General features: G+C 53.2%; 1 protein-coding gene across 4 annotated transcripts in view; it reads left to right on the top strand.

Moving 5' to 3' along the window:
• Window positions 1-6421: 6421 nt before the first annotated feature.
• Window positions 6422-13789, top strand: part of C1QTNF6 (C1q and TNF related 6) — a 22864-nt gene continuing 15496 nt past the window's right edge. Inside the window, exons 1-2 of one of the 4 annotated variants that reach the window (XM_032266791.1) lie at window positions 6541-6756; window positions 6910-8309. The gene's annotated coding sequence lies outside the window, so the exon portion shown is untranslated. The other 3 variants (XM_032266792.1, XM_032266793.1, XM_032266794.1) reach the window with 3 other exon arrangements.

Genomic DNA, 13789 nt, shown 5'->3' with positions numbered 1-13789 from the left:
GGAACCGCCAGGGTGGAACGGCCACGGTGGAACGGCCAGGCTGGAACTGCCACGGTGGAACGGCCACGGTGGAACGGCCACGGTGGAACGGCCAGGGTGGAACCGCCAGGGTGGAACGGCCGGGGTGGAACAGCCATGGTGGAATGGCAAAGGCACAGAGTACAGACAGGCACCGGGCCCTTGTCCCCGAGGGGCCTGAGAGTGTTGCTAATAAGGACTCAGGCTTTAAGAGAAGCCCTAGGGTAGAGCTGGCTCCCAGGGACATTGGGAGGCCTGGAGTGCTCCTGGGGGGTGGGGAGCGGGCCTCCCTGTGCTCTAGAATCCTGGGGACTACAGGTTGGGAGGCCCAGGGAAGACAAGAAGAGGCTGAAGTGGGGCCGTGCAGTGGGACCACGGGGAGCAGCCACTGCCCAAGGCTGGGCCTAGACTCCCTCCCAGCTGTGGCAAGGCTGGCCCTGGGAGGGTGTGACCCCCGGGAAATCCCTCTGCTTCCCCACCTCCTGCAGAGGGCAGGGATCCTCAGGGAAAGCACAGGAACCAGACTTTTGGAGACTTGGATCTTCAACACACCTCAGGGTCCTTGGCTGGCCTTGGCCTTCCGGGCCTCAATTTCCCCATCAGCAAATGGAGATGAATCCCAGCTTGGCTGCCTCCTGGGATCTGAGGAGAAAATGAGTCATGTGAGGTAACTTCCAGGCTCCCTGCTATGGGTAGGTGGGGCGTATCAGATTATAAAGTGGGGGTGCCCTCACCCCCAGGCTAGACCTACACCCCCTCTCCTTCATCAAGTGGCCTCTCTGTGTCTGTCCTTTGGGGTGGGGACACTGTAGGCCATAAGAAGGGCAGTTGGGGGGTCAAAGGCCAAGGGTCAGGGAGGCAGAGTGTGGGGAGAGTGTGGGACCCTCAGAGGGGAAGGAAGTTCACAAAACCACATCTTGTGTGGAAATGGAGGCTGGAGGTCCAGCCCTGGGGCTTGGTCTGGGGTTCCTTAAGGAAGAGCTGAGGGTCTGAGGGAGGACGGACACCCTGGCCTTCTGGCCTTCTCTGGATGGCCCTGCCTTCCAGATGCCAGGACGGGAGCGCAGTATCCTGGAAGGGTGCTGGGAGGCTGCTCAGGAAACTCTTTGCTGCTTCTGTCTCTAGCTCTTGTCAATAAAGATGGTGACATCTGATAACAGCTGTGGCCTGGGCCAATTTCTCCACCAGATATGCCACCAGATGGGTGTGAACGTGTAGGTGTGCGTGGGCTCTGTGCACCCTGGTCTCTTCAGGTGTGACCTCCCAGAGTCCAGGTTGTTCAGGGGACATGGAAGATACCCTTGATGGCCCTGAGCCCACATCCTTATAGACTTCCATCCAAAAGCAGTAGATGTCCTTTCTCCCTATCATCCAAATAGCAGATCTCAGGGAAGAAAGTGGATTGGCTCCGACTAGGTCACATGATGGTCCCTTGGGCCAATCACAAAGACACAGTGATAGGGTGCCATGATTGGCCAGGTGCAGGTCATGTGCCCACACTGCCAGCCAGAGAGAAGGTAGGGCACTGTGATGGACAGTCTGGCCTGGTCCGTGGGGCAGGGGTGGGTCCAGGACAGCCTACTAATGGGTAGGGGAGGTGGGCCAGGCACCAGCAACCAACAACACGTGTGTCTGGGTGTGTGTGGGGTTTGCTGTGTGTGGCTGCCTTTGCTGGTGTGATATTGTGTGTCAAGGTGTATGTGAGTCCAGTGCAGGGTGCATAGCAGGTGGTTGGGACATCTTAGCTACGTCCATGAGTGAACGTGCATTGTGTTGTGACACACGGCCGGTGTGGAAGTGGTGGGAGTGGAGGAACTGCTGGGGCCCCAGCGTTGGGTGGGAGTGGCTCCCTGGGCAGGGTCCCTCCTCTGGCCCTGGCAGCTCTTGCTTCCCCACGACTGGGTGTCCTCACCAGTGCCTGCTCACATGCAGCCTGTGTGTGCGTGTCCTTGTCCCCCACACACGTGTGTCTGATAGCCTTGTGCTCCCAGGGCCTGGCAGTGCTGCTGTGGCCTTTCTTAGGAGTATCTGGAATGAATGAACAAAGGGAGCCACTGCATGTCACAACTCCAGGGGGCCTGTTCACGCTGTGCCTCTAACCTCCTGTGGAACTACATGGCGGCTCTGAATAAATGAGTGATAAGGGACGGGAGTGCTGAAGGAGCTTGTATGGGGCGTTGGGGCTAGAATCTGTGGGTGAGGGGAGCCTTCAGGGCTGTAGGGTGAGGGGGGGCTCTGTAGCTGTGAGCTGGAGCAGGGAGGAAGGGGTGATGATAACGCACCTTGCCCACTCCTGTCCTCCTCCTCCAGCCATTGAGGTTGCTCAGACCCGAGCCTTTACCTTGAACTTGTCTCTCAGAGGCGGTTGCCAGGCAACAGCCCTGGGCCACCAGGCTCTGGACCGGGACTTCCTGCATCAGCATCGGTATTATCAGAGGGGAGCTGGGAACCCGCAGGGCCTGGGGCAGGAAAGACCATGCTCCCAGATCTTTGGGATCCTCTTTACCTAGAAGAGGTGGGGCAGGTGGAGGCCACTGACCACAGGAGCTGACAGCCTGGAATTCACAGGGTGCTGGACACGGAAGAAAGCACGGAGACAGGCTGGGCGCGGCGGCTCACGCCCATCATCCCAGCACTTTGGGAGGCCGAGGTGGGCAGATTGCTTCAACCCAGGAGTTCGAGATCAGCCTGGGTGAAACCCCATCTCTACCAAAAAACCAAAAAATTAGCCAGGTGTGGTGGTGTGTGCCTGTGGTTCCAGCTACTTGGGAGGCTGAGGTGGGAAGATCACTTGAGTCCGGGAGGCGGAGGTTGCTTGGGAGGCTGAGGTGGGAGGATCGCTTGAGTCCGGAAGGCGGAGGTTGCAGTGAGCCAAGATCGTGCCACTGCACTCCAGCCTGGTGACAGAGCAAGACTCCGTCTCAAAAAAAAGAAAAAAAAAAAAAAAAAAGGTCCTGAGGCCAAAGTCAGCAGGCCTGTGCCCTAGGCCTCCCACAGCAAACCTACTGTGTGGCGTTGGGTCATTTATTTCACCTCTGGATATAGTTCGCTTAGCTAACAAAGGCTTTTCTGAGCACCAGCTGTATGCAAAGCCCTGGCAGGCGGCTGGGGTCCAGTGCAGGCAAACGGACGTGGGTCCTGTACTCTCAGCACTCACAGGCAGCCCACAAAAGGAGGTGTAGCCCAATTTTAGGGTCTCAGTGCGAAGGGAGACATGCCGCGTGCTCCGGGTGAGCCTAAGGAGGGCTGGGGGCTGATGGGGGCTGCGTGTAGAGTGGAGGTTTCGACCTAAGCGTTCCAGGCAGAGGCATCCGCAGGCGCTGAGGCCTTGAGCTGGAGGAAGGTAGTAAAAGGAAGGAGGTGGCAGAGAGGCCCCTTTTTCGGGACAGAGGCTGCGTCACACAGGGCTTCCTAGGGCATCCATCCCTGTTAAGGCGGAATTGTATCCCCCTGAAATCCCTATGCTGAAATCTTCACCTCCAGAGCCTCAGAATGTGGCCTTATTTGGAAACGGGGTCATCGTAGGTGTAGGTGGTGAAGAGGTCACACTGAGGATGCTCCCTAATCCCATACAATTGGTGTCCCTAAGAAAGGGGGAGGCCGGGCGCGGTGGCTCACGCCTGTCATCCCAGCACTTTGGGAGGCCGAGGCTGGTGGATCGCCTGAGGCCAGGAGCTCGAGACCAGCTTGGCCAACCTGGTGAAACCCTGACTCTACTAAAAATACAAAAATTAGCTGGGCGTGGTGGCGTGCGCTTGTAATCCCCAGCTGCTCAGGAGGCTAAGGCAGGGGAATCACCTAAACCTGGGAGGTGGAGATCATGCCCCTGCACTCCAGTCTGGGAAACAAAGCAAGACTCCATCTCAAAAAAAAAAAGGTGGAGATTCAGATGCAGACAGGCACCCAAGGAGACACCACATGAACATGAAGGTAAAGATCAAACGAGGCACCTGCAAGCCAAGGAACACCAAAGATTGCCGGCACAGCACAAGCTGGGAGCAGCCCTTCCTTCCCTTGCAGCCTCACAAGGAATTAACCTGCGGTGGCCAAGCCTGGACTTCTGCCCCTAGAACCGTGAGACAATCAGTTACTGTTGTTATAGTCACCCAGTGCGTGGTGCTCTGTTAATGCAGGCCTGGCAAACTCTAATTCCCAAGTGCAAAATGGAGATCGTGGCCCCTTCTCTCCTGGGGCTCCCAGAGGACCAGTTGGGTTAACCCATTCATTCCTTTAAACTCTCCAAGAATTTATTGGGTGGTTGCTGTTATAGTGAACCCTAAGTTTCTCTTCAAAGAATCAGTATGTCCTGATCAGCTCTCTTATACTTTAATTCTCTATTTTAAAGTTTAACTTCCTTGGAATTCCAGTAAACAACCTTCTCCACCGGTTCTAATGAGTAGTTCACTTTTGCTCCCCCCACCCTCAATCATCCCGGTCACCTGATCACCTCTGGCTACCTGCTCTGACACACCTGTAACCATCCTCCCTGCCAAAACATCCAGCCTGCCACTCATCCCGGACCCCTGCTCTTTCTAAAATAGCCGATCAGTATTAGTCTAGCTTGTGTGGTCTAACCCTAGCCAATAGGGGACGACACAGCAGCAGCATCAACCCCCGTCAGGAGTAAGTACTTCTTCCTCCATTGTCTAAGTGAGTGCGGCCATCATTGCCCCATCCATGCGCTGCAGCCTTCTACAGAAGTGAACTGCCTTTCTGGGAGGATTCATCTTCCAGTGCTATTTCTTTTGTGGCATCGAAATTTTACTTATAACATTGCCAACTGCAAAAGGCTGCGGGCAGAGAAGTCTGGTACAGGGCCTGTCTGTCTTCCAGGAACCAAGGAAGTGATGGCGATGATAAGAGGGCAATTCTTTTTCTTCTTCTTTTTTACTTTTTACTTGAAAACTTTATTAAAGGATTAAACCTGAAAAAAGAACAATCAGAATGCCAGCCCTTTGCATAAAGCCAGCAAGAAAAAGCAAAGAGAAGCAGAGAAAGAAGAAAGAAAGAAAGAAAAGAAAGAAAAAAAGAGAAAGGAAGGAAGGAAGGGAGAAAAGAGAACGGGTCCTCTCCACTTCTTCCCAGAGACTTAAGTGGGGGGAGGGAGGAGACCCAGAGAGCAATTCTTAAGCACACGGACTCTGGAAGTGCCTGGGCTTGAATCTCAGCTCATCTTCACTAGCTCTTTGATTTTGAGCCAATTAATTAGCCTCTCTGTGCCTGAATTTCCTCCTCTCTCAGATGAGCATGAGAGTAACTGTCCTATTGCTAGGAAGTTTAAATGAGTTAATATTTGCAACAGCATAGGACAGCGCCCAGCACACCATGGGTGCTGTGTGTGACGTGGACATGCCAGGCCCTAGTCCAGGGACCATAGTTTAAAAAGAAAACTGTGAAAATAGGGGCTGAGTGGACAGGAGTGATGCTGCGGGACGGGGGGAGACAACACCCTACAGGAACACCCAACAGGCAGACGGCAGCCCAGGCTCCACGGGGACCTTGGTTCCTCCCCAGAATCCCAGCAGCCAGCAGCCCTCCAGCAAGCCTCATAGCAGCATGCTAGCACCGAGGAGTGAATGATGGGCGCACAAGAATGCACACGTGTGTGCGGACGGTGACAAGCCTTCACTTTCTCACAGGCTGAAAAAATGTGCCCCGGCCACACTCAGCATCCCCCGGGGTCCCAGACACCTTGGGTTCTGGCTCACACTCTCCTGGAGCCCACGTCCTCTGTCACCATCTTACAGGTGGGGAAACTGAGGCCTGCGGTGGGGGTGGGGTGTTTCGGAGCCCAGCAGAAGAGCCGAGATGTGGCCTCTCCACCCTTCTGTCCGCTTCAATGGCCAGCAGATGTGTCAATATTTGCTCAGGAGAACTGCTGGCTCGACAGCCCCCAGAGCGCGCCTGGTCTCTCCCTCTGTAAGATCAGGGGTAGCCTCTGAACTCCAGCCAGGACCCTGCACCTGCTCTTCAGAAGGGAGGGGCTCTCCCTGCTGGGCCGTTTCACACCGCAGCTACCTGGGAGGGAACGGAACGTGGGCGGCAGTGGCAGGTGAGCTCTCCGCCACGCAATCGGGTCTGAACCCCAGCGCCACAACCTTTTGGCGCTGAGTGCCTTTGAGCCAGCCTCAAAACCTCTCGTAGACTCAGTTTCCTCATCCGGAAAATGGGCTCCACGCCCATCTCACTGGCCTGTCGCAGGGCTGCTGGGACAGGCGGCGGGTGCTCCCCAGGCCCGGCAGGGGGCGCCGCGGGTCCTCAGGCCTCGCCCAGTCGCCACGTGGTGTCCGACCGGCAGCTGCGCTCGGCTGGACTCGTCTCTATTCGGCGACACTTGGCTCCACTCGGCCAGGCTCGGCTCTGCTCGGCTGCATTCGGCAGCACTCGGCCAGACTCGGTCTTGTTCGGATCTGCTCGGCTTCGCTCCGCGCCGGAAGCGCAAAGGCCCTGCCTCGGCGCGGCTGCGGCTCAGCGCTCCTGGCGTGAGGCCCTGGAGTGTAGGCCGAGGAGGCGGGTCCTCGGCCCTGGGCCCTTGGTGCTGCCCTGGCAGTGGGGGTCCCGCTTGCCTGGGCCCTGGGCTGTGCAAAGGGAGCCACGAGCCAGGGCTTGAGGCCGAAGCAGGTGGAGAGGGAGGGGCTCCCCGAGCCTGGCGTTGGGGCGTCGTTCCCCTTCCTTTTGGAGGGAGGGGAGGAGAGGTTGGCGCCAACCGCAAGCCGGAACCTGCTGGCTCTGCCTCTGGTCGGTCCTGTCGGGGGAGGAAGTTGCTGCCCCGCGGTGTCCCTGAGTCTCGGTTTCTCCTCCAACAATCAGTAGGTTTCCCGCTGGGACCGAGTGCCTGGTGCGGCGCTGGCGCTCTCCTGACTCAGTTTCCCCTTTTGTAAAACCTGACAGACCGCCCAACTCCGCTGAACACCTTTGGGATCCGACGCGCGCTACTGAAAGCCCAGGAGGGGGAAACTGGGTCCGGAGAGCGAAACTTGACCCCGCCCCTGGACGGGTCAACGTGGGGGATTCGATAGAACAAGACCTGGGGCTGTGCCCGCGGGAGGAAGCCGGTGTGTGTTGGGGGTGCTGCGGGGACTGCGGGGGTTTGGAGGAAGAAGCGAGTGCCTGGCGCCCCGGCCTGCCCCAAAGTTCCCTGAGGAGGGGACAGGCTGGTGGGACGGGCTAGTGGGACAGTGGGGGGCCGGGGGCCGGGGCCGGGTAGCCTCCCAGGTTCCCGGGCCGGCGACTCTGCCCAGCAGGAGGCGCTCGAGTCTTCCTTTGTTGAAATTGATCTCTGCAGAACAATTAGATCTGTGACTGACCACTCACAGCCTCCATAGCAGAAGCCAGGAATCATCATGTTTACTGTCCTGTCTGCTTTTCTGACAGGCACACGTTTTATTTTTTAAGTATATGAAGCGCGCGGTGCTTTGTAAGCACTGGCTCGAATGTGCCTATTTTCACATCCCCTCCTGACCCCGGGCGAGTGCGGGATGGTGGCCAGGGTTTTAGCAGGCTTGTTGACCACATCCTGCTGTGTCAGTCTGTGCTTCATCTATCTCCTCGGTAAAATAGACAGATGAGTTAACACGTGTGCCTACCTCAGAGCATTGTTGGAAGGATTAGAGGAGTCAAGACATGGAAGGCCCGCAGAATGGGTGGGGCCAAAGCCCTCCGTCTTAGGGCTAGGGGAAACGGTGGAGGTGCCTGGGGGAAGGGCCCATACCCTGGCTTTCTGCATTGGGGTTCCTCCTTTGCTGCTGGGGGTGATTAGCAGGGTGATGAGAGCCACCCTGGGCCCACACTCCTCCTGGTCATTATGTTGTCCTGGGTCCTAGGGTACCTGAGAAAGGGCACACACCCCTTACTGATGGGTGACCAGTGGGGAGTGCCCCCGTTGCACATTCCACCAGTCAGCTCACATGGTCCTGGTCACCCCATGTTTATCTGGCCCAGGCACACCAAGGCTCAGAGAGGTAAATTTGCCCAAGGTCATACATCTGGGAGGGGGAACTGAGTCATCATCCAGGTTTTTCTGCCCCGGGGCTGCAGCTTTGTTTCCAGGCCACCTGACCAGCTGAGGAGATCTTCAGAAAGGCTGGGACACCAACGGATGACGCGTGAATGGAGGAATTTTCAGGCCTGGTGAAAGCAAGTGGGAGGGAAATACTGAAGTGTAATGTTCCAGAGTTCTGCTCTCTTGCCTGCTCTGACTCCAGCCGGCCGCCCTGCACCTAGAGGAACAGGAGGCCCTTCTCTGGGGCATCGCGTGCCCTGGGAGCCAAGTGAGGTGGCCCTGGAGCCTGGTGAGCTGCCTGCCTTTCCAGACCTCAGCCTCCTGACCTGTGCAGTGGGGTAAGCAGCTCTTCCCTGCTGAGGAGCTCTTGAGGGCGGCATGGGACGCGCTGCCAGGCGCACAGTTGGCCCTTGACAAAACCATTCCTGTGTCCCCAGCCTGTTTCTCCCCAAGTCCCATCGATCTTTCTCTCCATCCCCCTTTCCTCAGAAGGTCAGTTTTCTAAGCCCCAAGGCTTGGAGCCAGCCAGGAGCTGTCTCTTTCTTCAGTGCTGCCGACTGAACCCTTTTTCCTTAGAGGCTGCAGGGAGGGAGGCTCCCCTTGGCTCCCTGTGTCTGCAGCCGTGGCTCTGCGCCCTGGGAATGCTGCCTAAGGCAGGGCCACGTAGAGGGCAGGGTTAGTGCAGGCCTTTGGGTGTTCCCAGCGGCCACAGTCCTTCAGTCTGCTTTCCTTGGGGCCCCTTTGCACCCCTGAATGGATGACCTGGGGGATTCCAAGTTGGTTTGGGAGGGGCAACACCACAAGGCTGGAGGTTAGGAGGATCTGGCTGTCATCCCAGTTTGGACTCGTCTGCTACTTGACCTTTGAGCCAAAGAGAAATCCTCCCTGGGCCACAATGTCCCTGCTGGTCAGATGAAAGAATCAGATGAGATCATCTCTGAGGATCTCTCCAGGCTTCATATTCTTCTGTTTGATTATCCCCCAAATACATTGGAAATTGGAGGCCCAAGGATGAGTCCTGGTCGAGGACACACAGCCCAGAGGCTATCCTGTCCTCTACGTTTTGTCCAGCTGTGAGTGGGGACTGGGCTTTAGCACCCAAAGTCCTCGGTTTAAATATATCCCCTCCCCCTGGGGTCCTTGTACTCCTGCACCTTCCTCCTCCTGGGGATGGCCCTGATCTGCGCTCTTTGCTCCATGCCCATGCCCAAGCCCCGAGGGAACTCTGTCAGGTTGGTGAGTCTTCTGTTCTGTAGGGGGGCTTTGCTCCTCTCCACCAGGTATGTGACCTTGGGCAAGTCACTTTAGCAGCCTGACTCCAGCTCCCTAGGACTAGTTGAAGTAATGGATATAAGCACCCTTTGGGGGCCAAAAGCTCCTAGAGAGATGAGACCTGGCTCAGGCAGAAGTCCCCAACAAATGTAGAACAGGAAGATGCAGTAAACAAGCCAGCCAGAACCCACCAGATCCCTTGGGGAAGGGCAAGGGACATTTGAGGCCATCTTTATGCAGGAGTCCTGGGCCCCAGGAAGCCAGGGCAGAGAGTCTTTGCCCAACTTCAGCCTAACAAAAAGGAAACTGAGGCAGGACCCTGCCCAGACCCAGAGGTACACAGGCTACCCTCCTATGAACTTCCACAGGGGAACAGTTCTAGAAGACCAGGATGAGTCAGTAACAAGGGCAGGACTGCAGTCAGGGGAAGACGACTTTGGTAGCTGGGGCTGGGGCATGGGGAAGCGACCTGGCTGCTGCCCTGGCCCTGTGTCAGACGCATTAGAACCAGAGCGACTCCATCTTGACTAGGGGCTGAGTAAAATGAGGCTGAGACCTGCTGGGCTGCACTCCTAGGAGGTTAGGCATTATTCCTCCTTTTAGTCATTTTTAGGATGAGATAGGAGGTCAGCAGGACTGGTTTCACAAGGTACAGGTCATAAATACCCTGCTGGTAAACAGGATGTGGTCTACAAGCCTGCCAAAACCCAGCAAATCCAAGGTGGTGATGAAAGTCACCTCTGGTCGTTCTCGTTGCTCATTATACACTAATTATAATACCCCCACCGGCACCATGACAGTTTACAAATGCCAAGGCAATGTCCAGAAATTACCTTATACAGTCTAAAAGGGAGAAGAGGTCTCAGTTCTGGGAAAATGCCCTCCCCTTTCTTGGAAAACATTAATAATCCCCCTCTTGGTTTAGCATCTAGTCAAGAAATAGTCATAAAAATAGCCAACCAGCAGCCCTCAGGGTGCTCTTCCTATGGAGTAGCCATTCTTTTGTTTCTTTACTTCTCCAATAAACTCGCTTTCACTTTACTCTGTGGACTCACCTCAAATTCTTTCTTGTGAGAGTCCAGGAACCCTCTTTTGGGGTCTGGATCGGGACCCCTTTCTAGTATCATTTTTCTGGTGAACCACGAAGGGACGACACCAGAGAAACCACCGACCCAGAGGAAACAGACTACAGCACTGATTGTCCGACCTTGGGTAAGCAGTGGGGTATTTTATCCTGCGTCAAGTATGGATTTGGTTTAGGGTCCCGCCTAAGAAATAGGGGTTAAGGGCCCCGCTTAGTAAAGGGCAAGGATGGTTGTCAGAAATTGGGTTAGAGGCCCAACTTCAGAAGGTTGGAGTTTTTCCTAAGATTTAGGGGGCTAGAGGTCCCCCTTGATAAAGTGCCTTGGTGAGGAGAAATGAAAGCCGTATTATCTTTGGATTAATCTGCCTTGTACTGTTTGCTGACAGCTGTGGGTGACAGGATTAGGCATGTACAGGATCATGGGACGTGGGGAGCTTTCTTCTCCCTAAAGGGGGCAACTTCAGAACCGATGGGATCGCTGGAAAAGATACTTCGCTACTGACAAGCGACCGCCCGAACCTCCCATCCAGTGTCGATGGAATGGGTGGTTCTTCCCCTAGCCTCCCTTAGCTCCTGGCCTTCTCCACCTTCTGGCAGGCAATGCTTTTCTTCCCCTTTCCTTTCTCTTTCCTATCCTTTCTGTCACTCAGGGTGACTGTCCACTCTTCCATCGTGCCCAGAGACCACATGTTGAAATTCCTGGTTGGAGGCCATTCCACCCCACTTAGAGAGGATTGAAGATGACAAGGGCCACTGGGGACAAGTTTGAGCCTTGCCAGGTTGATGTTGGGCATTGACTGAGGCAGCTGGTGACCAGGAAGGGGAAATATTAATGTTAATTGGGTTTCCCCATGCAGTTGGGCGGCATCTTACAAAATTCAGAGGCTTTTGCCTGTGGTTCCATGAAATGGAAAAGACAATTTTCTTTTGTAATGTGGCTTGGCCCCCATAGCAATGGTACAGCAAGCAGGGCCATCAGAGCCACACAGAGAAAGGGAACCCAGAAGCCTGGCATGCTGGTAAAGGGTAAGAATTTCTCACCAGTCAGGCTTCTGGCCTCCCTTTCTTTGTGCAAACTGGTTGAATAAAGGATACAAAATCACTGTCTCTCCTGCAAGGAATTTGAGGCATAAGAAAAAGGTGGCCGGGCACGGTGGCTCCCACCTGTAATCCCAGCACGTTGAGAGGCGGGGGCAGGTGGATCACGACGTCATGAGTTCAAGAACAGCCTGGCCAACATGGTGAAACCCTGTCTCTGCTAAAAATACAAAAATTAGCTAGGCATGTAATCCCAGCTACTTGAGAGGCTGAGGCAGGAGAATTGCTTGAACTGGAACCTGGGAGGTTGCAGTGAGCCAAGATCACACCACTGCACTCCAGTCTGGGCTACAGAGCAAGACTCTGTCTCAAAAATAAATAAATACATAAATAAAAAGAAAGAAAAAGGATTTGTGGAGGCTAGTCTTAAGCTTTAGGGAATCTGTTGTACTTTGTGCTGTGAATTTATCTTTCTGTGTCAATCTGTCCTAAAAGGAGGTACTGTAGGATAGGCCCAGGACCCCATAAGCCTGTTATTCAAGTTGGTCCAGCAGACCGGTCAGTTACAAACTTTGTGGCAGGTCCCTGAAATAAAAACTGCATGAGGTTTCTGTCTTGTTTGTTTTATGTCCTTGGGAGTTTAACCTTGTGACCATGTGGGAGTTCTTTCTCTTAGTCTCCTTTATCCAGAGGACAGGAAGCTGGAGGTTCACGTGATAGCTGTAAAAATTATCCTGAGCAGTTGACAGCCTTTGTAAGCTTGAAAGGGGCTTCTCTAGTCTCCTTCGAGGAAAAACAACAGAAGCTATCCAGCTCTGTGGCTCAGAAGCTAAGGCTTTGTCTTTTCACACTGGGGACCCAGGTTCAATTCTCACCTTAGGGAATGAGTCCTTTCTGGTTTAATATCTATGTGACCTTTGCCATTTATTGATTCTCTTCCCCTCCATAAACAGCTTCTGACTTCTCATTTGAATTTTCTTTCTCTGAGCTATCTTTGGTGAGTCTAGATCTGGTAAAAACTGCTTATCACCTCTTTGAAAATACCTCATATACCTGGGTTAAGTCATAACCTTAGTTAAAGCTTACTGGTTTCATCTGGGAGGCTACTGTTTGTGAAGTTCAAAAGCCAGAAATATTGGCTGTTTGTCCTGGCTGGAGTCTGGTAACAAGATTTGGTGAAAAGTCAGCTTAATTAAAAATGGATATCCAAGCTATACATACATTGAAAAGGCCTTTATGGTTTGTTTTCTCTTCTTAGATCTTATTTTTCTGAAAAAAGTTTTTCTTTTCAGTCGACTGAATTATTTTCTCCATTTTGTTTTCTTGACACTCTTGATGCCCCATCTGAGAGGACCTAAGATAAATTTTAATAGCCTGGGACTCCTTGGGAAAAACAGGAGGTGCCACAGACCCCATTTTGGGAGACACCTCTATTTTCCTCATGGACCCCTAGGAACTGAAAGCAGATAGACCCCTCTCAAAACCTAAGGCTCTGTTCTATTTCGCATTGTGTTATCTGACAGTTGTGACTTTTGGGGATATCAGAAATTAGTTTGCATTGTAAGACAGCCTTTAGCCTTGCTATGTAATAACTAGGTGGGAAATACAGTTTTAGGGATGGCTAATGGCAGTTATGGGGGGTACTTGGCCCTTTGCACATTTGGATCAGAAAAGCATGCTCTTGGCCACCTAGAAGGTATGGAAGCGTCCCCAGCCTCCATTGAGAGATAAGACTCCCATGGGGGATGGGCTGATTTCCTCTCTTTGGGATCCAGGATCCAATATAAAAATGGGACTCTTTAATTTTGGGCATCTGTTTTGCCTTCGGCTGTGCCTACTTATTAGGCCTTAGAAACTGCAGGGTTTCCTGGCCCTGTTCCTTGAAGGGCTCCACCCTGAAGTCAGTAATCAAATTAAGAAACTTAAAAACTGGCAAATGAAAAATCTTACAACTACTGGATCTTCTGTCTGTGTATTTATATGTGTTGTGTGTGTGATGTTGATATATGAAAAAGCTCTGATTAATTGGCTTACAAATAATAAGTGCTTAAATCAAATATTTTGTCAGAAAAAATAGAAACAGTAACACCTTTTGGTTCACATGACTTTAATCTTTGGGAAATAAAGACAGTTTTAAAGATTACTGGTAAAATTAAAATATCTTCAAAATTTAGACATTTAGTCTAAATTAGGCAGGTCAGATATTAGGTGTGCTAAAAGCTTCAAGGTCATAAACTGCATCATTGACTTTTGAAAATTGTCCAGCTTACCTGCTTTGGGGTCATTAGATTCTAGATAAGGCCTTGGACTTGTCAAGTTAGCCATGCCCCCAGCTATACTGGGAAGAGTCAGACCTTTTTTTTTTTTTTTTTTTT

Source organism: Sapajus apella, unplaced genomic scaffold (genome assembly GCF_009761245.1).
Source record: "Sapajus apella isolate SASKATOON/1434 unplaced genomic scaffold, GSC_monkey_1.0 scaffold160, whole genome shotgun sequence".
Classification (NCBI taxonomy): domain Eukaryota; kingdom Metazoa; phylum Chordata; class Mammalia; order Primates; family Cebidae; genus Sapajus; species Sapajus apella.
Note: the sequence above shows the minus strand (reverse complement) of the source record. Positions and strands in the feature narration are given on the sequence as shown.